The sequence below is a fragment of the Dermacentor albipictus genome, chromosome 5 (genome assembly GCF_038994185.2).
Source record: "Dermacentor albipictus isolate Rhodes 1998 colony chromosome 5, USDA_Dalb.pri_finalv2, whole genome shotgun sequence".
Taxonomy (NCBI): Eukaryota; Metazoa; Arthropoda; class Arachnida; order Ixodida; family Ixodidae; genus Dermacentor; species Dermacentor albipictus.
In genome coordinates this window covers 133355031-133374568 of record NC_091825.1, presented here as the reverse complement: position 1 = coordinate 133374568, position 19538 = coordinate 133355031, and the positions used below count along the sequence as shown (strand labels likewise).

Sequence of the window (19538 nt, the reverse complement as noted above, 5' to 3'; positions counted from 1 at the left end):
CCTTCCCATGCGAACGCACACAAAAGACCTTCTCAATTTGGGAATTCACAACACGTTCGAAGAAATCGTTGAAGCCCAAGAATTTTCCCAGTTCGTCAGACTCTCCGGTACCCCAGCGGGCCGAGCCATACTTGGCAAGCTGGGGCGTAACCCCATGGTCGTCAGTCTCGACGCTGTGAAGCTGCCCAGCGACGTAAGGTCCAAAATTTACATACACCGGGTGCCACGAAATATGCATCCCACCTACAACGAAGGACGAAGGCGAGCCAGGGGTAAAGCTCTGCTCGCCAGTGCCCGCTTGAACAAGGACCGAACATGCTTCGTAGACGCTGCTTCCTACGTTCAAGAAGAGACCTTCTCCTCAGTGGTCATCGACTGTGATGCTAAAATCCTTAGCTGCGCTACCGTCCGCACTTCTAATTCCAGCGTTGCAGAGCAAGTTGCTATTGCTCTTGCATTGACGGACAGTGTACATGACACGATTTATTCGGATTCTAAGGCCGCTGTCAGGGCCTTTCAGATGGGAATGGTGGCTCCCCAGGCCCTACGTATCATCCAAAGTACCAAAGACATGAAACATCACTCTTTGGCCTGGTTCCCTGCGCACCTTGGGACCATTGAGGGTGCCTTGATCAACCCCAACGAGGAGGCGCACTCGGCTGCACGAGGTTTGACTGACCGTGCGCTGGGCAACGCGTCCTCTCCTGGGCGACCCGAGCCTCTCTGCTCGTACAACGAAATCTGCAAATACAATTATCTGTCAAGAAGAGTCCTACCTTCGCCGCACTCCTCGCTGTGCAGGGCCCAGGCAGTCACTCTCAGACTACTGCAAACAAGCACTTACCCGAGCCCCGCAGCGCTACACACAATGTACCCCGACCGGTTCCCAAGCCCGGATTGCCCTCTGTGTGGTGACTATGCGGACTTCGAACATGTCCTGTGGGGCTGCGCCTCTGCCGGTCCTCCTTTCACTCAAGAGGAAATGAAGAAGCTGATTAGGGCCCAGGATCAGACCTCTCAAACCCTGGCAGTCCAGAGGGCTCGCGACAGGGCCGTCAGGTTCCACCTGATGGTCCCCGAGTGGGCCTAGCCAGGTGGCGTGGCGTTTGCTTACGTCTCTAGTGGACAAAATAAAGTTGTTTCACTCACTCACTCACTCACTCTAGATAATTGGTTACGTCCACGATACGTGACGTCATACATTGTCGCGTGTCCTTCACAACGCTACTTTAATCCCCTTTAATCCACCCTGCTCTAATTTGTGCTAACCTTAATACACCTAAATCCACTTTAACTAACCTTTATTCACTTTACTTCACCCTAATTCACTTTACTCCTCGTTAAGTCACCTTCCTCTATCTTGTAACTTTAATTATGCATTACTACTAACATCATACAAGACGCTGATGACGTCACTGATGACCATCTTTGTTACCACTCGTTGTGGACGGCGCCGGCTTTTCTACCTCGTGGGACATGCAATGCTTTCGTATTTAAACACTCGCGTATAATCAAGCGTTCGTGTATTCAAATAGCACAGTCGCGCTTATAAAACGAAGAAGAAGAAGAAGAAGAAGAAGTAGAAGAAGAAGTAGAAGAAGAAGAAGAAGAAGAAGAAGAAGAAGAAGAAGAAGAAGAAGAAGAAGAAGAAGAGGGAGGAGGAGGAGGAGGAAGAAGAAGAAGAAACGCCGAGTTGTTTGTGTCCTCTGGAGTTTGCTCCCGCCTCTGCGCTGTGCATTCCGCTGTCGGCAAGATGCTCGCGCCATTGCGAAAGCCGGCAGATGTCGCAATCAGTGCAGCCGTCGTCGTTCCGTCTGGTCAATAACTGTCGCGGCACTCGAGGAGCCCTCGGGTGCCTGCGCCGTTACAACGTGTGCAAGTAGAGTGCTGCACGCGCGGTCTCGCAAGCTTCGTCCGCCTCACCTGCTCTCAGCGATGCCGACAGCGACTTTTGCCCATTATGTTACGTAAACAATTGTGCGTGTGAGAGAGAAGGGGCGAGAGCTTATTGAAGGTTGAAGATGCCAGCCCTGCGATATGCAGGGCTTGCTACTTTAAATGTGGTATTTGTATTGACAAGACGAGAACAATAAACTAAGCAAAAAAAAAGAAACTGAAGGAGTAAGCAAAAAATTACCAAGCAAAAAAAAAAAGAAACTGAAGGAGTAAGCAAAAAATTACCAGGCACAGATGGCAACACGTCAAGCAATGCCTATAAGACCCGATTGGCGTTAACAGAGGAACCTTTATGGCTCGGTTTGAGTCCACACTTCTATCACAGGGCTCTATTATTTACCGCAGGAGATCAATGGAAATCAATAGTCTGTATCTTCCTCGCATATTAAGCGAATTTTTTAACCGCGTGGTGGTATAGCCGTGGCAGTGACGCAGCACGTGTTCAATATCATCATCAGGAAGGTTGCACTCGGTGAACATGAGCTAACACAGTTCTGCAACCTTTCAAAGAGAGAGAGAGAGAGTAAGAGAGAGAGAGAGAAACTACTAGTGTAGGGATACACGAAGTCGCGACTGCTAAATGACACCCTCAACATTTTGTATTTAAAGTTTGTGTTTAAAGTAGTTCGCGTACGTCATAATAAGCGTGACGCGGTGAAGGCATACTAATCAAGGCAATGAGCGTAAGCGTAGATACTTGCCCTTCAGTGCAGCTACACGAAAATTAAGGTAAAGAATACATGCTTGCCTTTTAACGGAACATTTCTTGTCATTTCATAATTCAAACACAATTGCGGTTGTCCGCGCCTGCGGCTTTCGTAATCAGTGCGAGATGCTGTTTCTTGGGATTTCGAAAGAAACTTCATTCCAGTGGAAGTTGTTTTGAAAGCGGAAAAAAAAATGCGGCGTGTCGTAACCTTCTGCCTTTCTCAAACTGCTACACACGCGCTTGAAGAAATACCGCTTCATCTATGCCAGAGGGCGCAACAAACGATGCGATTTGCCTGCTGCACATGCTCACATCTCCGCTCGGCGCCAATATCGACAGCAGTCACGCAAAGTTGCATGCATACTAAAGCACTCTAAGAACGGACTTGGAGAAAGCAAATATATACGATGCAAAAATTGAAGGGATCCGGCACGATGGGAATTCACATGTAGAACACAGACCAGTGGCAAAAAAAAAGAAAAGAAGAAGAAAGAGAACGGACTGAAAACAAGCAGCAGATGGCTACTCAAGAGAATTACGGCTGCTCAATTTACTCGGACTTCTGATGCGCCAAAATTAGCACGTCTTATGTCGCGGCTTCCATGCCCGTACGCTGCGCAGGCGCTTTCATTGTCGTATACTGCATCATTAGCGTTTATGGGAGGTTGTTGGCGTAATCTAGTGATTTAGACTCAGCCGAGCCCTCGGGTGCAGAAGCATGTTTCATCCTAGCCCATCGAGCAGATGGCGCTCTCGTAGCACGCTCTAAACTGCTCGGCGTGCATTCGCTTGTGATAGAGGGCCATATTACGTTGTTGTTACATCCACAAAGCAGGCGTCAGCAATGACGTCATCTCTCATCGTCAAGCAGCTGGAATCTGCCCTCTGGCGTTCGTAAGTGCACTTCATAGCACGATTAGAAGAATACCGTCATCGCAAAGTGACGGCTGTCGCGTACAATTATAGAGAAGCATCAACGGCGCATGAGAGGCAGCTACGGACACAGCTCAACTGCTTAAAGCCTGCCTGCGCAGCAGGCGGGCTAAGATGATGATTAAATGAACACAGTACTTAGTGAGATGATGTATTGGACGCGAAAGACTGAACGAAAAAGTGGCGATAAAGAGATATGTAATATAATTCAGTGAGTTAAATAAAGAGTCTCTTTGTAAACAGGTGCGATTCGTTTACGTGTCAGGGGCAGTTTTCTTGGAGGTTCAACCTCCTCCACGGAAGGTATAGTATTGGCTCCCGGAGCTGCGATTTTCAATCAACGTGGAATCGGACCCTTATATGTGCTGTGCGGGTTTGCTCTTTTGATGAAAGCGCTCTATTTTCTCCCTTTTCCTCCTCACTTATCCAACTAATCAAATAAAATGGCTCAGGCTCCGTGTATTGCATATTGAAACGGGCTGTAGTGTGCCATGTTTTTGGCGCGTGCGTCCAACCTCGCCAAGAGGGAGAGAGCGAGAGACAGAGCGAGAGAGAGAAATGAGATGCGAAAGGCGGGAAGGTTAATAGGAAGGTTAATATCCAGTTTGCTACCCTGCACTAGAGAAGAGGCAAGGGGAACCAGACAGTTGAAAGCGAAAGCGAGGAAGTGAGGCACATGCATGGAAAAGCAAACATTTGAGCAAAGAATCAAGGGTGTTAAAGAGTTAAGAGTTTCCAGTTTGCTACCCTGGAAGAAAGGAACTAAAAAGAAGGAGGAAAAACAAGAAAAAAAAGCAACATTGATATAAGAAACACAAAAGAAGGAGAGGGCAAAGATAGATCCAGCAGGGCATAACTAAAGGAACAGGTGGCAAAGGGAGACTGCGTTGGCTGCGCAAAATAAACGAGCCAGGGCTGAGGCGGATTTGTCGGCACCCTAAAAAGAGCCCGAATCGATTTAGAAAGGCTGCTCTGTATGCGGGGCGTCGATGCAGTAGTCCTGTAGAGGGGATTTGTTGCGTTACTTAGCAGCGCCTGAAAAGAAAGATACCGAGTGCGGCGGTTGTGGTTAAGCTGAGAGAAAAGAGAAGAGGGCTTGGAGGTGAGCGCTTGCGAAGATGAGTCGCCGGTAATACTTTAGCTTTTTCGCGACACCAGTTAAACTATTGACCGTCTCGCCGAATGCACTAGCTGCGGGGTTAGGCGCAGCGCGCTTTGAATAAAATCCAGAATTGGAGATCTCTTACAACAACCTCCTCTACATTTTTGGACGATGTTGCCTTCCCTTTTTTTTTCGTCTAAATGCTTAATACATTCCGTTTCTTTTCAGTCGATCTAACATGTTATTCCTTCGTTATTAATGTATTTTTTTGTCTTTACAAACTGAACTCGATGTTTCTTTTTTTTTTAATTTCTGACTGAATTTAGTGTCGTAAATTTTTATCTGCTTTCCTATTTCTTCATGTCTTGCGACGGTTCCTGTTTTCAGACCTGACATCTGCTCCCTCGCGCCTTCTGGTTTTCCTTTCCTCAACCAATGCTCTTAATAGACTTAATGATACTTTCACCAATATGTCTATGGAGCTGCGCACGAAGAAATAAGTACTCCTCGAACGTTTAAACTAGTCAAGCTGTATCGTACCTGTACCTGTACCTGGAGGGAGGATTTCGAGTAAAGCGCCTTCCGACTGAAACAGCTAGTAACGATCACTCCTCCAGCGCGGCATGCGTGGTTCGCCTCATCGCTTTGCGCTTCTCCTTTGAGATGAAGATGAAAATCTTCGCCGCCAGACGTCTTTCAAGAGAGTGGAATTCGAGCTATTGCGACTCGGGTGTAAGATCGTCGTTCGCCTCACAGTCTAGACTGGGTGGGCAAGCCGATGCTTTTCTTTTTTTTTTTTGCGGGATCCAGTTTTCTTCCTTATTCCACGGTCTTTGTCGTGTCTCAGCAACGTGTCGGCTGGCAGCGGTTCCAAGCCCAGCAGGTTAAAGGCCTGCTTTCTGAAGCAACAAAAGGGTTTCTTTCAGATGTGTTAAAAAGAATGGTGTCGCATTAAGAACGTACTGCGTGTATTGCTCCTCCATCATCTGCCCCTGAAACCGACAAGAAAGAAAGAAAGACAAAAATCGTAAGAGCTTGCGTCTGCAGCGATTTTCATTCTTTCCGGAGTTGTCTAACCGAGGTTGCAGGAAGATAAATGCGGTGTTAGATGTGGGAATATTACATTTAAGAAAACGATTACCTGTATCGCTGCCTTTTCTGCGAGCTCGACGTTGAACTACTATAGTGAGAAAAAAAAAATCTAGCCATCGTCCCAACGAGGCGCCAGTACCTTGTTTCATAGAGCTAACTAACAAAACAAGACAGCGACACAGCAATGCGACGGTCGACAGTAACCGTACCCTTTCGAACCGGCACGATGGACTTTCACGACATTTCTTAGTGCAGTGTTGTCGACACCACGAAAGTCGAAATGGGCCTGCAATGGTGCTGCTTCCGTCGAAGCACGAGTAAACGTGCAAGCAAAACAAAAACGAAAAAAAAAAACAACTTGTATCCTTTGATGCAATGCGCACCTCTCGCAGGAAAGTAAGGACGCCGGCTTTCCAGTGGAAGGAAAGCACCTGCTAGCGGATTCAGTGGCACAACCGGTGCGTGAGTGCAGCGCACTGTACAACCTGCTCAGTGATCGCAAAGCAAAACACTACGGTTTTATGTGACTTTCCCTGCAGGTGGGCTGACCACCGGGGCGCCTCAGTAATTTGGCCGTGATTAAGGCCGATACAGGAGGAAGTCATCCGACGAGAACGGAGATAAGGCATTGCCTGTGGTTTGTTCCGCCTTGGGGATGTGCGTGTAACTGCGCAGGTAGAAAATAACTATAAGTCTTCGAGCGCAACTTGAAACTTTACGGCGCGAGAAATAAACGTACGGCATTCCAAATGTCGGGCCCGCGACTGAAAGTTTAAAAGAACGCTTCTGTGCGCCTGGAAAGCGCAGTGGAGTAGACGCTTGCTACGAGATGCGACCGTAAGTTGTAGCCGTTGTAAAGAGTGTGAGAGAACTGTTCGCACCTGCCTGAGCAAACTATACAAAAAAGAAATAAATAAATAAAACTTGGAGGACGCTTAAGCTTCGCCTTTAAGAGGCGAAGCTTAACATTGAAACATTAACACGATAACATTGAAAGATACCTGGCTGCATCTCACGCTGCCCGGCAACTGCAGCTTATGTAACCGTAAGTTTCACTGGGAAGCGCTGGTGGCGAACGCTACGCACAAAGGCGAGCTTTCTGCTAGAAATGCGCCCTCTTGCCTGGGCCGATCCCGGAGGTAGTGCACAGCCACACCAAAGAAATTACATAATTTTCAGGTTTCTGTTATTGTTTCGCACTTTTAATATTTAAGTCTGAGAAGATTTAACGTAAAAGGCATGCTCTATAAGTGTTTTATTTCCCGAAATTTGCTTGTGGGCTGTCATCCTCAAGATTCCAAGAAATAACATTGTCAAGAACGTAAGAGAAGGTACGAGCAACATTAGTGATAGAATGGTGTGGCAATATAACTTGCGCATACCGCATGTGATATAGCAAGGCGTGGCACACAGATATACTCTTTTTTTTTATCAGCTTTTCTAACACACATACACAGAGAATCGCACACTTATATAAGTAACCGTCTTTGCTGCAGGCGCTTCTGCCACACCTGCCATCTCTTGCTGTAAAAAAAGAACGTTTCAGTGCATGTACCTGCTATGTTAAAAAAAATAAAGAAGTCGCAGAATAAAAAGAGAAAGCCATGGCTTCAGGGAAGCGTGCTCGAAAAAAATTACACAGATATACCTAAATATATACGGCAATTTTCGCTCGCGGACAATGCCGCCGACGCCGACACTGGATTTTCTTCGACACGGGGCCCTTTACGCCATCGCGTTAAAGAGAATGTAAAAGAAAGTTAATGACACTGCTTTCGTACCGGGTTCTAATAGACGGCTCCGCACACGTCCTACCACGGAAAACGCGGCTGTAAGTTATTACTTATAAGCCGCTTTGCTGGAAAATGGCTACATTGGAGCGCAGTTTCAATGTGTACTAATGAGATACCGTGTTTCCTGACCGTGTTCATTTCCGCAATACATTAACGTTTGTTGCGAAATACTGCATCGTCCTTTCCTGCACTGAGGCCGCTCACACTGTAGAGAGTATATATAGCAAAACCGCCTCCTTTTATAACGGAGCGATAACAACGTGTGCATATTGCACACGTGGATGCTGGGATCTCAGTCAACCTACAAAGCTCGCTCTGAGCTATAGAAAAAAAAATGAACTATTCGCAAATATTTCGCCATGGTATCCATCCGCAGATGTGCGCCTGGGGAACATATAAAATGTGGCCAGAGAAAAGTTGCTTTACTCGAGCTGCGAGCGTAAGGCACAGCAGTCATGATTAAGGTTATTTCAAGCAGAATAAGGCTGCGCTGTGGGAGTGGGAAGACATGGTGCGAATTGCTTTGCCCAACATAAAGATTCAGCAGTGCTACCCCCCCCCCCCACCTTCCCCCCAAAAATGAATAAACAAAGAATAAAGCAAACACAATGCTCAGTGGCAACCCCTCTGACTTCTCGTTACGACAGCGATGCGTAGGTCACTTATACTTACGTTACGGAGTTTCAGGATCTGCTTCATATATCCCGCACAGGTACTGCAAGCAGGCGCAAGTACTTCATAATTCACTGTACAAAAGTTCCCCGTTGGCCCGTAATGGAGTCAGATGGGCTCGATCTTTCACAGTCTGCTTTTATTGCTGTGCTTGGCAGCACGGTGTTGCGTAATCGCAGCAAAGGCTACGGGAGCTGAATGCTAAGCTTGTTTTCAGCGATGGCCTCCGGGGTACCGAATAATTAACGTCAGAAGCAACGGCCATAGTATGTCTTAAGAGCCGCTCCTTCATCTGCAAAAGTGGACACTCGGGGAAGCATACGGCGATATTCTGGGCGAAAAAAAAAAAGCCAGAGGCGGCGCAAAAGCAAAAGGGTAACTTCATAAATCTTAAATGGGCTGTCACGGAAGCGCCTAAAGCCGTTATGTTCGCTACATGGCTGCAGTGTAGCATGATTTAGTGCTCAATCGCTAATCTTGTTGTGTGCTATTTTTCTGCCATATGTATTATTTTTCTCTAATTTTTCCGTCTTCGTCACTGCGCCTACCTGTTCTAATTCCAGCTGCCGAGAGTGAGGCAGATGCTTTGTGCGGAGCTGCATATTAAAAAGCGGTAGCCAATTTATTTCATAACTAGTGTGGCCGCACCATTTATCAACAGTCTCGGCTCCTCTTTGGTCACTTTCTTTTATCGGAAGGGTAACTTGGCGATGATGATGGCGGAACAGGCGTCGTCTTCTTTATGGGAACAATTTTCAACAGAAGACCTGTCAGGAACCTTCGCATAAATATGCACGGTAGCGTGCGCGCTACGTGATTAATGCCTCGTCTGTCGGTTCGGCACACAACTCACGATTGCGCAGAGTGCGAAAAACTGTCACTTCTGTTGCGCATGAAGTGCGCAAAGCTTGGATCGCAGATCACTCGTAAGGTGGCACATAAAAGGCAGAAACAGAGGGAGGCTAGAAAGTAACCGGCATTTTAGTACACAAGCATCGTCAAATTTGTGCACGCGGACCACGGGATAAATTAGAAGAGAATCCCGATGAAACGTTGTCACAATCAGGAATAGCTTCTGTGACATCATTGCTGCAGATGTTCGCAAAGTGTAGCTACGGCCGCGTTTCGATGAAGGCTTCCCAAAGGAAAAATAAGAAAAGTAAAACGCCCGTACACTCACATTGATAAGCAAGGGAAAGCAACCCAGATGTCCGGGAGTTTGTCTCGGAGCTCTCCGCTGTGGCGTCTTTGTTATCCTATACGCATTGCTCTGTTAGAACACTGCGCAGCGAAGGAATGCTTTCGACACGGAAATAACGAACAAATATATTGGACACACAAGTAGCGCAAGCTCTTTAACCACATTGTCTGAACAGTTGACAGTCTTCGCGTCATGTTTTCCTAATGTCTCTGCTCTTCACGTCTATGTCGAAAGCATTGCTTCGCAGCCCAGTGTTCGATCACGTCACAGAACCAACTGGCCAACTGCAACACACTGGCGCTTGGGCGGCTTTCCTAACTTGTTTCTTTTCTTTTTTTTTATTCACGCGAGAACGTGTTGTGCTCGAGATATCAGATAGCGCACGATTATTGAACGTCGTCGTTCCTTTGACAGGCATGGAGCCGTCGATCAGTTTGCAGGCGTGCTAGCAGATGATAAACGTAGTAGTTGTAGAAACTACCTCGTCATCGCAAGCGTATGGCGATGATCAGATGACCCATGCATAAATGTGTCCAGATGCAAGCACCAGGTACTATTCGACGACCGCCGACATCATTCGTTGCTGCAGAACGTTGTACCTTAGTTTAGAGGGCGTTCCTGACACTGTTCGAAGATAGCGAGCTTGGCTAAGTGCCAGGAACGCTGTCCGCGGAATACCATCCATGGGTATACTTCGATGCGTCCGGTGCCGCGTCACGCGAAATTTCGACAAAGTCATCGTATCCCCGAAATTGATCGCTCAAGAAGAGCGCCCCCTATTTATAGTTTGTTTCCAGTCTCTGCCTGGCCAGCCTCATAGAGTTTCTCACTACATTACCTAGAGGAAAATCTGGCGCTGCTGCGCTGTGGTATGCATGGGAATGCCGGTATATTGTGACTCCGGATCGGCATCGTTGTCGGAGAGACAGGACACCTTGAAGACGCGCTTGGCAAGCACCGTACCGTCTGTCGCAACGATTCATTTTCTACTAAAACAGAAAGTAAACGGCTGTTTTCGTTTTGTTATTACGCAAAAACATGTTTTGTTTAACTACGAGAACTTGTTATTGCGTGTACGATTATATGTTACGTAAGAAGTATCAGCGGGCCGCTAAAGTTGGAGGACAGACGACAAGGTTCGCGCTCGCTTTGACACAGTTTGTCGTCTGTTCTTGCTTTTCTTCGCTTGGTCATGCATTGTAGGTGAGTAAAGATGAATATGCTTGAATGGAAACATCTTATGAAGATTTTACTTTGAAAACGCGTTATTTGTGTAGCCATATCCACGTTTTAGACGAAGCCTCTTACAACACCAACCAACACAAACCTCGCAGACGCATATACCGTCATTCCCATGACGGCACGGTGCCCCCTTAAGAAACTCCCATAGACGGTGGCGCCAGATTTCCCTCTAGGTTATGATGAGAAACTCTATGGCCGGCCTACTTGCCCGCCTGCCTAGAATGTGCGATGTCGCGCCCATGTGACCATATATTATAATGGTGGTGAAAGTGGTTGTGTAATGCCGCAGGTGGATCTAGTCTGCCAGAACTTTGGGCCGGCATTTGTCCTTGACGAGTGTCGTCGTAGCTTATAGCAGTAAGTCTCACTACAAGTGGCCATCGAAATTCTCCGTTGTAAAAAGAGTAGATCGGCAGAAACCGTGCCACTCGCAGAGACGTGGAAAGATGCAGCATGTATAGGAAGCAAAAGACGCTCGTGTAAACGCACGAAAGTGTTCATAAACTCATCGGAATACCTAACCTGTGAATACATAAAAAAAATGCTTGCCTTTTCACTGCAGCAATGGGTGTTGTTGGGCCGCTTGATACAAATTCATTAAGTGCAACGAAAATCAAACATGTTTCAGTCTTTCTTCCTGCCTTTATTTTCATTTATAGTAGAATGGCATTGGAGCGGACGCTGCCACCTTCTCGCGAACTCCTCTATTGCGATGCACACGACGTCATACCCGTCCGCTGCGGTACTGTTGCCTATTGTGGCCTCTGAAATGCATGCAAAGACGCCCCTACTCTTATTGTGTGGCGCTAAGCCTCGCACAACTTACCCAACGCCGAACGCTGCGCGAAAGCGCAGTGATTAGCGCGTCCAGCCGTGGTAGCCATCGTAACGGAAGGGGCGGACGAACAGACACAACCCAGTTTCTAGGTCTAAGCTGCTGTCGCAGCAAAATACATGTAGATAACATGAGTGCGACAATCAATGGCCGTACCTCTATCCGTCTCTTCTTTCTTGTCCCGTTCACTTGTGCTGCATTTCAACTAGAGCCTTCCCTTGTGCCTGTGGGACAGAAATTGCGTAAACAGGAATAGATTGTCTCAGAAAGCCTGGCCAACGTTTCGATATGTGGACCAATCTTTGGCGTTCGATAGGTCCACCTATCTAAACGTTGGCCAGCCTTTCTGGGAGATTGTATACCTATTTGTGTAAAATCTATGACACAGTGTGCTACTCCATCTGTCTCTCCCCGACTTGACATTGGATTTTTTCTTGTGCCTGTGTTGTAAGGTGGTCAGTGATGACTCGCCCGCAAGCCTCATAGCAACACCAAAAATGAGTGTTAAATTAAGCTGAATTTTCAGATTTCCACTGTGAAATACCAGAAACGCCAGTCTTACCGTTTTTGGCTGTATCTGCTCGGAACCGGCGATGCGGTTCCCGTGAGAAATTCAATAAAGGATTCATATCCTTCCGTCATAACGAACACTATATAGCAGAGAAAGTTAATGTTACAGTTTCCTTTCGTTCCAGTGTGTTTCACGTGAATTCTGTAGTAATCTGGTTTTTCCTTTCTTCTTTTCTTTTTCGTGCATTTATTGCACAAGACTTCAAGTCTGACTGTTTTATTTTTGTTACATTGGAGTGTGGGTTTGCTATTCTTTCAGTACATATCTGTTCTAAATGACAATGAGTAGCCAGCGCTGCATAAAGGCGCCACCATCTCCTAAATATCGTGTAACAAAAAAAAGACAATTTTCATTGCCACATAACTACAGATAGAGTATTCAGCAAGTACATCACCAGATTACACTTATGTTGCTCTAGAGTGTCTTTTCAAAGGCGACTGATTGTATATTTATGTCAATGATAGATCGCCTGTTGATATGAACACTTTCTCCACTTAATTAATTAATTAATTAATTTCAAGCTGCCAGAATAACTTGATGCGGTTTGCTGTGTCGGGAAGTAAACATACAAACGCAATCAGATAGGACACGTCACAAGAAAATGTGGCATGTTTATTCGCCTTTTACGCAACCAACTTCTCTCAATTTACACCAGTTTCCTTAGGAGCGTGTTTATGTACAGTAGCGAACGAAGCACAAGAAAAATAGAGTGTATGTATATGCCTATGTACAAATATATACGCTATATTTACACCACACACCACGTAGACACTTTCTTTTTTTTTTTTCTCCAGTATGCGCGCTCACCCCACGACGTGCAATCTCCACACAGTATCCACAAGGAGAGCATACACACGGGAACACGGCTACTAGAAGACGAGATAATGCGAGATGACGCCGCTCCTGGTCGAGATTATGTACACTCACGCATGCGTGCACACATATATGGAGGACGCGTCTCCGCAGCGGGCGCAAGACAGCAATGCAACGGGCGCATCACTCTCGTGAGGTCACGTGCTAGAGGGGCGTGGAATAAATTCAGGCGCAGTCAGAGACGAGGCTCCAAAAAATTCAAACTCACTGGTGCACGACACGAGTAGGCGGGAAGCGCGGCAACCAGATGAAACTCGGCAAATGTGGCAAGCCTATTTATGAGTTCTGCATGCATGGTCACGCCTAGACCTTGAACGTAAGATCATCTGAACCAACAGCAGTAAACCAGAGTACACGAACGCTTGCATTTGCTGCAATGCGTGCTGGTATTTTTAGCGCCAGATCGAGGCTTTCTCGACATCGTGCACCGAATCTCGGCGAATGGCAGCAAATGGCAGCAATGGTGTAAAGAAGAGAAAATATGGAGAAAAGGAGAAGATACGCCATAGGGAACAGGTTGGGCAGTTACCGGTTCTTTTATCAGCGCATGTCAAGCGAACGCGCAGCCTGCGGGTACCATCAAGTGATAAGCATGCGTTCATTTCACTCTTATGATAAAGCAGTGCCTATAAACATAGATTGACATCCTGGATCGAAATTGATCCGGAGTACATCACTGTGGTGCTAATTATGCTAACTAGATTTGCTTTGATTAGCCTAGAGTGAGCAGGAAGACGGTTTCCTTTGTTTCTCTTTTCCTAGATTCCCTAGTCGCTGGAGCTCATTTCGTTTTTTTATGATCGTGATAAGCCGCCCTTCAGTAGCCTATTTTCCCCAAGATCTCACCGTGCAATGAACCGCAACAGGCAAACACCCGCGTCTTCTATTTATAGTTAAAATGCCGTGCTTTACCAAAATGCACAATTAAACTTTCCCGCAGCTGCACCCTCACTGATTTTCTCTCGGTTGCGTGCAACCGTAACTAGTCAGGTGAACCAACGTAATATCCCGGACAGCCGTCTATTGGCCGCCACTCACATGAGACGCATGCTCGCATTCATTTTCAGGTTGCTGTTTTTAAGGGATGACGAGCATCTTGGCTCTGACACAGAACGCAAATAAAAAGCGCACCTCCCTTCGCAGGAAATGTTTTCCGCTAGCGCAATGACATCTGTGCGAACCTCCCTCGGAGAGAATTGTGCGGTCACTTCACGTGCACAGCGAAATCATCTCGAACACGTGGAAAAAAGCGAGCGCACGTAGTTCGAGCGGCGTTATGTCATTCGGCAACATATTCAGCCCTAGGCATTGCGAACGGTTAAGCGGTAGCCACGGATAACGACTTAAGCGGCTTTCTTCCTATTCTTCTTTTCTTTTCTCAGAATAATCAAGATAGCGTAGAGAAGACCACTGGCGCTCGCTTTGACTGCATCGCCAACCAACGCCTGCCCCGGTCGAGAAGCCTGGCCGTCAATCAACGGACGTTTTCCGCGCACCGTTTTTTTTGTGTGTGTGGTCATTAAACCTTGCTACAATGGTGTCGAATAGACGCCTTCGAGAGTTTCTTGCCTCATTTAACGCGTAAAGGTTGTCTAATTATAGGATAGAGGAAAGCTTAGTGCAGCTGTTGCACTCGCGAGAGCTATAGACACAAGGCATTTTCTTTTCTCTCTTCAATACGCCGCTAGAAGGACGTTCTTATAACATGCTACGCACAACATTTTTCAAGGCGACTCGCGATATACGATGGCTGTAGAGGGACGACGGGAACGGGAAAATAGAGTGACATTACATGGGCGATGCAAGAGAGAGAGAGAGATCAAGAAAGAGAGAGGGAGAAAGAGTCGCGAATAGACAACTGTAATATCACATTGAGAGAGAGTGTGTTGAAGCGTCAAGCTGGCCTCATAAGTGTATATACTCCTCACACCGAACGCGACATCTCGATGCCTGGTGGTAAGAATAGAGAAAAGCAAAAAAAAATTAAAAAGAGAATAGACGAGGAAGAATGAAAAGAAAACGCAACTTTTGGTCATCGCACTACGTAAGAAACATGGAAAGATCCGATTCTCCTCGTGAACACTGGTGATAACGCCTTAGAATAAGCTGATAGTGGGCGCAGATGTCACTCATAATGATCGCGATTTTTTTTCTTTTTCTTGACCATGACATAAAAGTGACCGGAGTGAAATATTTGATGTGACATAAAAGAGCCGACAAAAGAATACTAGCTGGAAAGGAAAATGTGCGGCCCAAGTAGACGGCCAACGAAAGCTATGAACTTATCCCCATTAACAAAAATGGTCGAATTCGTGACTCCTATAGCAAAATCTCGACACGTTTAAGGGTACAGCGTAATATTTGACTTCAATGTTACGACGATGTAGTACGCAAGATATTGTGGCAAAAGTGAAGGCTTCCGTGGGTCGTTACGAAAAAGAAATCGCTGGGCTGTTTCTAGCGTATATTTTGCTCCGGATGGGCGACTTCGCGAATGAGTACGACGACGCAATTCCAGCTGCATCACATCACGGCACGTAGCCAAAGCGTCAGTGCTTCAGTGTCAGTAGCAACATATGAGAAGGATTTGTCGTCTGTCGGCTGCGCCATCTAGCCATATCCGCTCTGCGAAAACAGGTGTCTCGCATGACAAGTACTGACTTCCATTGCCACCGATGTAAAAGTGAAGAGCCGGTGGCGACGCGACTCTCGCATTCAGGAACCAGCTAACTGTGACGTCATACATTGTAGAGGCTACAGAACGAGGCTGAATATTTTTCGTTATTAAATAGGATTGAATTCTATTTTAGGAGAAAAATTTACGCAGCGAATCATTTTTGCATCGCAAGAAAAAAAAAAAAGGTGGAAATTCTCACGTAGCAAAATCTGTGACGTCACAGCGTAACGTCATCCCTGCCACAACTTGGGCGTCCGAAAAGTCAGAAAAGGAAACTTTGTTTCCAGCTGTGCATTTCTCACTGATAAGTAATCCCTTTCGGCCGAAGAAACGACGAACCGATTCCAATCAAGTAATCTTTAAACATAGCCTCATCAGTACCTAACCGCATGACCCCTTTGGGACACACCACATAGTTTACTTAGTCTTTCAACAAGCAGTTGCATAGCATCAAGAATGGAATGTGCGCGAGGATACGATAACAGAGAAACAAACAATGTGAGCGCTTCATCCGCTGCGTTGACGTGGCAAGCCCAATTCGTTACTCCCGACGTAGGTGGCACATGAATCCTAGCTTGAAAGTAGCGTTTACCGGTCACGCCTCATTAAACGTTTAGGCGCTCGTTAGAATCTGGCGCAACAGATCGGTACCTCTATGAATTTCAGTACATCTGAAATACGTCCGTTCATAAACATACAAACAAACACTAATTTGACACATTCAAAAACGCCGTGACTAGAACAAAGCGATCCTTGGAAGTGTGGAAGAGCGATTTCTTACACGAGGTTTGCTCGACGAGCACACGTGAGCTGACATAAAAATCGCACGTATTCACCTTGTGATGAGGAACGAAGTGAAACTGAAATTAATGTACGCAATGTTAAACTAATAGCCACGAACAGGCAGGCTAAGTGCGTGCCAGAAACATCTAGCATCGCCGGCGAAAATGTTACAGAGCTACCCGAGGACTGAATTTTGAATTCTTACGGAAGCCACTTGTCCTTCAGTACGCCATATTGCAGGAATGTAGATCACCGTTGGCAGTCACCCGCTGGCCTCTAGCTTTGCGATGAGGTGTGCGCGTTCGTGGCGTGCAGTCATCGTCTCCGAATACCTAAGCGAACGCTGGACACGTTCCTTCTGTGTGGCACAGGAATTCCTTTAAACGCACGACTAGCTAAGACCACCCATATTCCGGAGCCACGCCGCCGCTGAACATGCCCTTAAGAACGGCTAACGGTCAATTCTGGTAAGCGCAAATATTTCTTAAGAGTGCAGCACGTTTGCTGTGATTTCAAGGTTAATGAAACTGACTCGCGCAGAACTGATTTGCCACAAGAAGAGATCTTCAAACCCGCTTTAAGCTCTGAAGGCTGTTGAAAGCAAACAAGAGGAATAAAAAAATGAAAATAATAAAAATAACACATAAACCTCAGTTGCAGGTCACTATATATGTAGGTTCGTAAAAGTTCGACAAAGTACGTCACAATATGAATTATGAATGCGAATTACATCAGAAATGCTATGAATGACTTTCATTAGGATACAAGCACTCATTCGCCTTTCTCCTCAAATTAGTAATGTGTATACATTTATGGCCCATTCAAACCTCCCCCCCCCCCCTATTTTCTTCCCTTCACCTCCCCCTTCCTCCGGACGCCACTATATTACAGACGCCTCTTAGCGGCTCGCACATTCTCATCTTGTCATATAATTATTCACCTGTCAGAAGGCTTTAAATACAATAAACCTTTCAATACGCATTCTTCATGACTCCGTGTCACTCAGAACTTCGAAAACACTCCTAATCTTATTCTTAGGGAACACGACTTTGGCGTGCCGTAGGAGTTTGTGACGCATTTGGAGACAGAGTCCCGCGGGCGCACATTACAAGCCACGGCAAACATCTACCATGCTATCAATGATGGACTTTCAACAAAAACAATGACGATATAATGCCCCAGTGTGGCCATCCAACATCCTTACCAGCCTAGCGTTGCGCCACCCATCCCACAAATGAAAGATATATATAAAAAAAGAGAGGCCAGCGATCAGCAGAGATTTCTCAGAAAGTCAACAATCAATCTGTAATGGCAGCTCGGAAATGGAGATAATCGACAACCTGTTACGAGCGAGCAGACACGGTTAGCGTCGGTGATTGAACTTGAAGCACTCAATGAGAACGACCGCCCCGTCGTGGGCAATGACAGTTTGTCTATGCGAGACATCCGGCCAACATTTTCGCACACACAACACGAAAGAGTACAGCAACAAAAATGAAAGGACGCGGGAACAGAAAGGAAATGGAGCACAGGTAATCAGGCATCCCTGTAAACACGTCCAGGCACTGCAGCCAAAACTTCGTTGCGAAGTTCTCGGCGTTAGCTCTTTGTTTCTGTGTCTTGCGTTGCCCGCAGCGTCTTAGCGTAAGAGGATCCCACACGGCAGTATGATAAGAGAAAGGTCAGCGCGGCACAGTGCAGCCGCTGCGAAGGCTCACGCACGCGCGCATCCTCGCGCACTCGGCACCCGGCGACCTGTCGAGAGAGAGAGAAAAAGAAAAGATATCGGGGTTTGAGAATTTGCCGTTCTCGCAAGACCGCGTCCCCGAAGCAACGCTCCTGGCATTGGAGCGAGTTTACACGAGAACAAGTCAGAATAAGCGCAGCAACGCGTCTTTCGCATTTGTAACCACGGCGTTTTCGGAATGATGTAACTGCGAAAAACTGACATTCTTCTCAAGTTTAGAGCTACGCCTTAAACCTATTGCATAAGCGCACAAGACAGTGTACCATTTCAAGCTGCAAGCTTAGTCCGGAAAGCATTTGACACTTTCTTTTTATTGATGCGAAAGCGCCAAATGACTCAATGAGCGAAAAAGCCTGCGTCTGGCGTCTGTAGCAGCGAAACGGCACCTAAATTCCCATTGGGTGCGACGCCACGTCACGCTCGAGCAACTCGCTAACACGTACGACGTGGGTTCGAATCCGCCCACCACTAAATACATTTTTAGGGTCCCTTTATATTAATTGATTATATTGATAAAGATAGATTCATAGATAGACATACACACAGTGGCTGAAGTAGGCTAATAATACTAATTGCCCTAAAATAAACATGACAGGTAAGGCTCAGTCGCTGATGTCTCATTCTTATAACTCACGGTTGGCGCGTATGGGCTTCCGCAATTGAGCTTTATGCGCTGTAGTCGCTATTTGAATATTCTGAATGCTACAAAGACGGTATGTCGGCGAATTCTTTAGTTATTAAGCTAGTGTTTGCAGGCGAACAAGTGAAATCGTGGCTTAGGCGGCTCAGAAATTATGAGACGCCTTAGCAAGAAGCAAGACACACGGCACATACTTCGATATTCACGCTGTGTTATACTACAAGCGTGGGTTTTGAGTGTGACAGAGAGAGGGGCGACTCCGTTTTCAGTGACTGCCGAAGAAGCCTGCCGGGCGGCATGACGAGCATGCTACAGACTCCACATGAGGATTATACACAACCTTCTGCAACCTTTCGTGGCACGTTCAAGTAAATTGTGTGTAACCAAATTTTACTGTGCATCAGATGTGTCTTCCGCGCTCGCACTGTGTCGTATTTAGGCCTTCATGCGCGGTGAAATGCCAGACGTATTGCTAGGCAAAAGACTAGCAATAGTGAACTTTCATTTAAAACTGAGTGCCTTTCTACACGTTGCCACGTCGCTGTGAGTGCGCTGCTCTCTCAAGAGGCCTACTTTTTAAGTTACTTGTTCCTATACTTGATGTTTTGTTGCTCAAGCTTGTACGTTCATCGAACATGTGGTGGCTATATCGACACGGTGTTCACGTTGCACTGATCAGGTCATCAGTTTTACTTTTATAATCGACACGAGA

At 46.5% G+C, this 19538-nt stretch overlaps 2 protein-coding genes across 5 annotated transcripts in view; both read right to left on the bottom strand.

The window, feature by feature from the left end:
• The window catches only part of LOC139060107 (mitochondrial tRNA methylthiotransferase CDK5RAP1-like), a 127206-nt gene extending 117572 nt beyond the window's left edge, over positions 1 to 9634 (bottom strand). Inside the window, exon 1 of the mRNA XM_070538939.1 lies at positions 9438 to 9634. The gene's annotated coding sequence lies outside the window, so the exon portion shown is untranslated. The remainder of the gene's footprint in view (positions 1 to 9437) is intronic.
• Positions 9635 to 17305: 7671 nt separating this feature from the next.
• LOC139060106 (platelet binding protein GspB-like) overlaps positions 17306 to 19538 on the bottom strand; it is a 210595-nt gene continuing 208362 nt past the window's right edge. For all 4 annotated transcript variants that reach the window (XM_070538936.1, XM_070538935.1, XM_070538933.1 and 1 more), the window contains one exon: positions 17306 to 18194. The gene's annotated coding sequence lies outside the window, so the exon portion shown is untranslated. The remainder of the gene's footprint in view (positions 18195 to 19538) is intronic.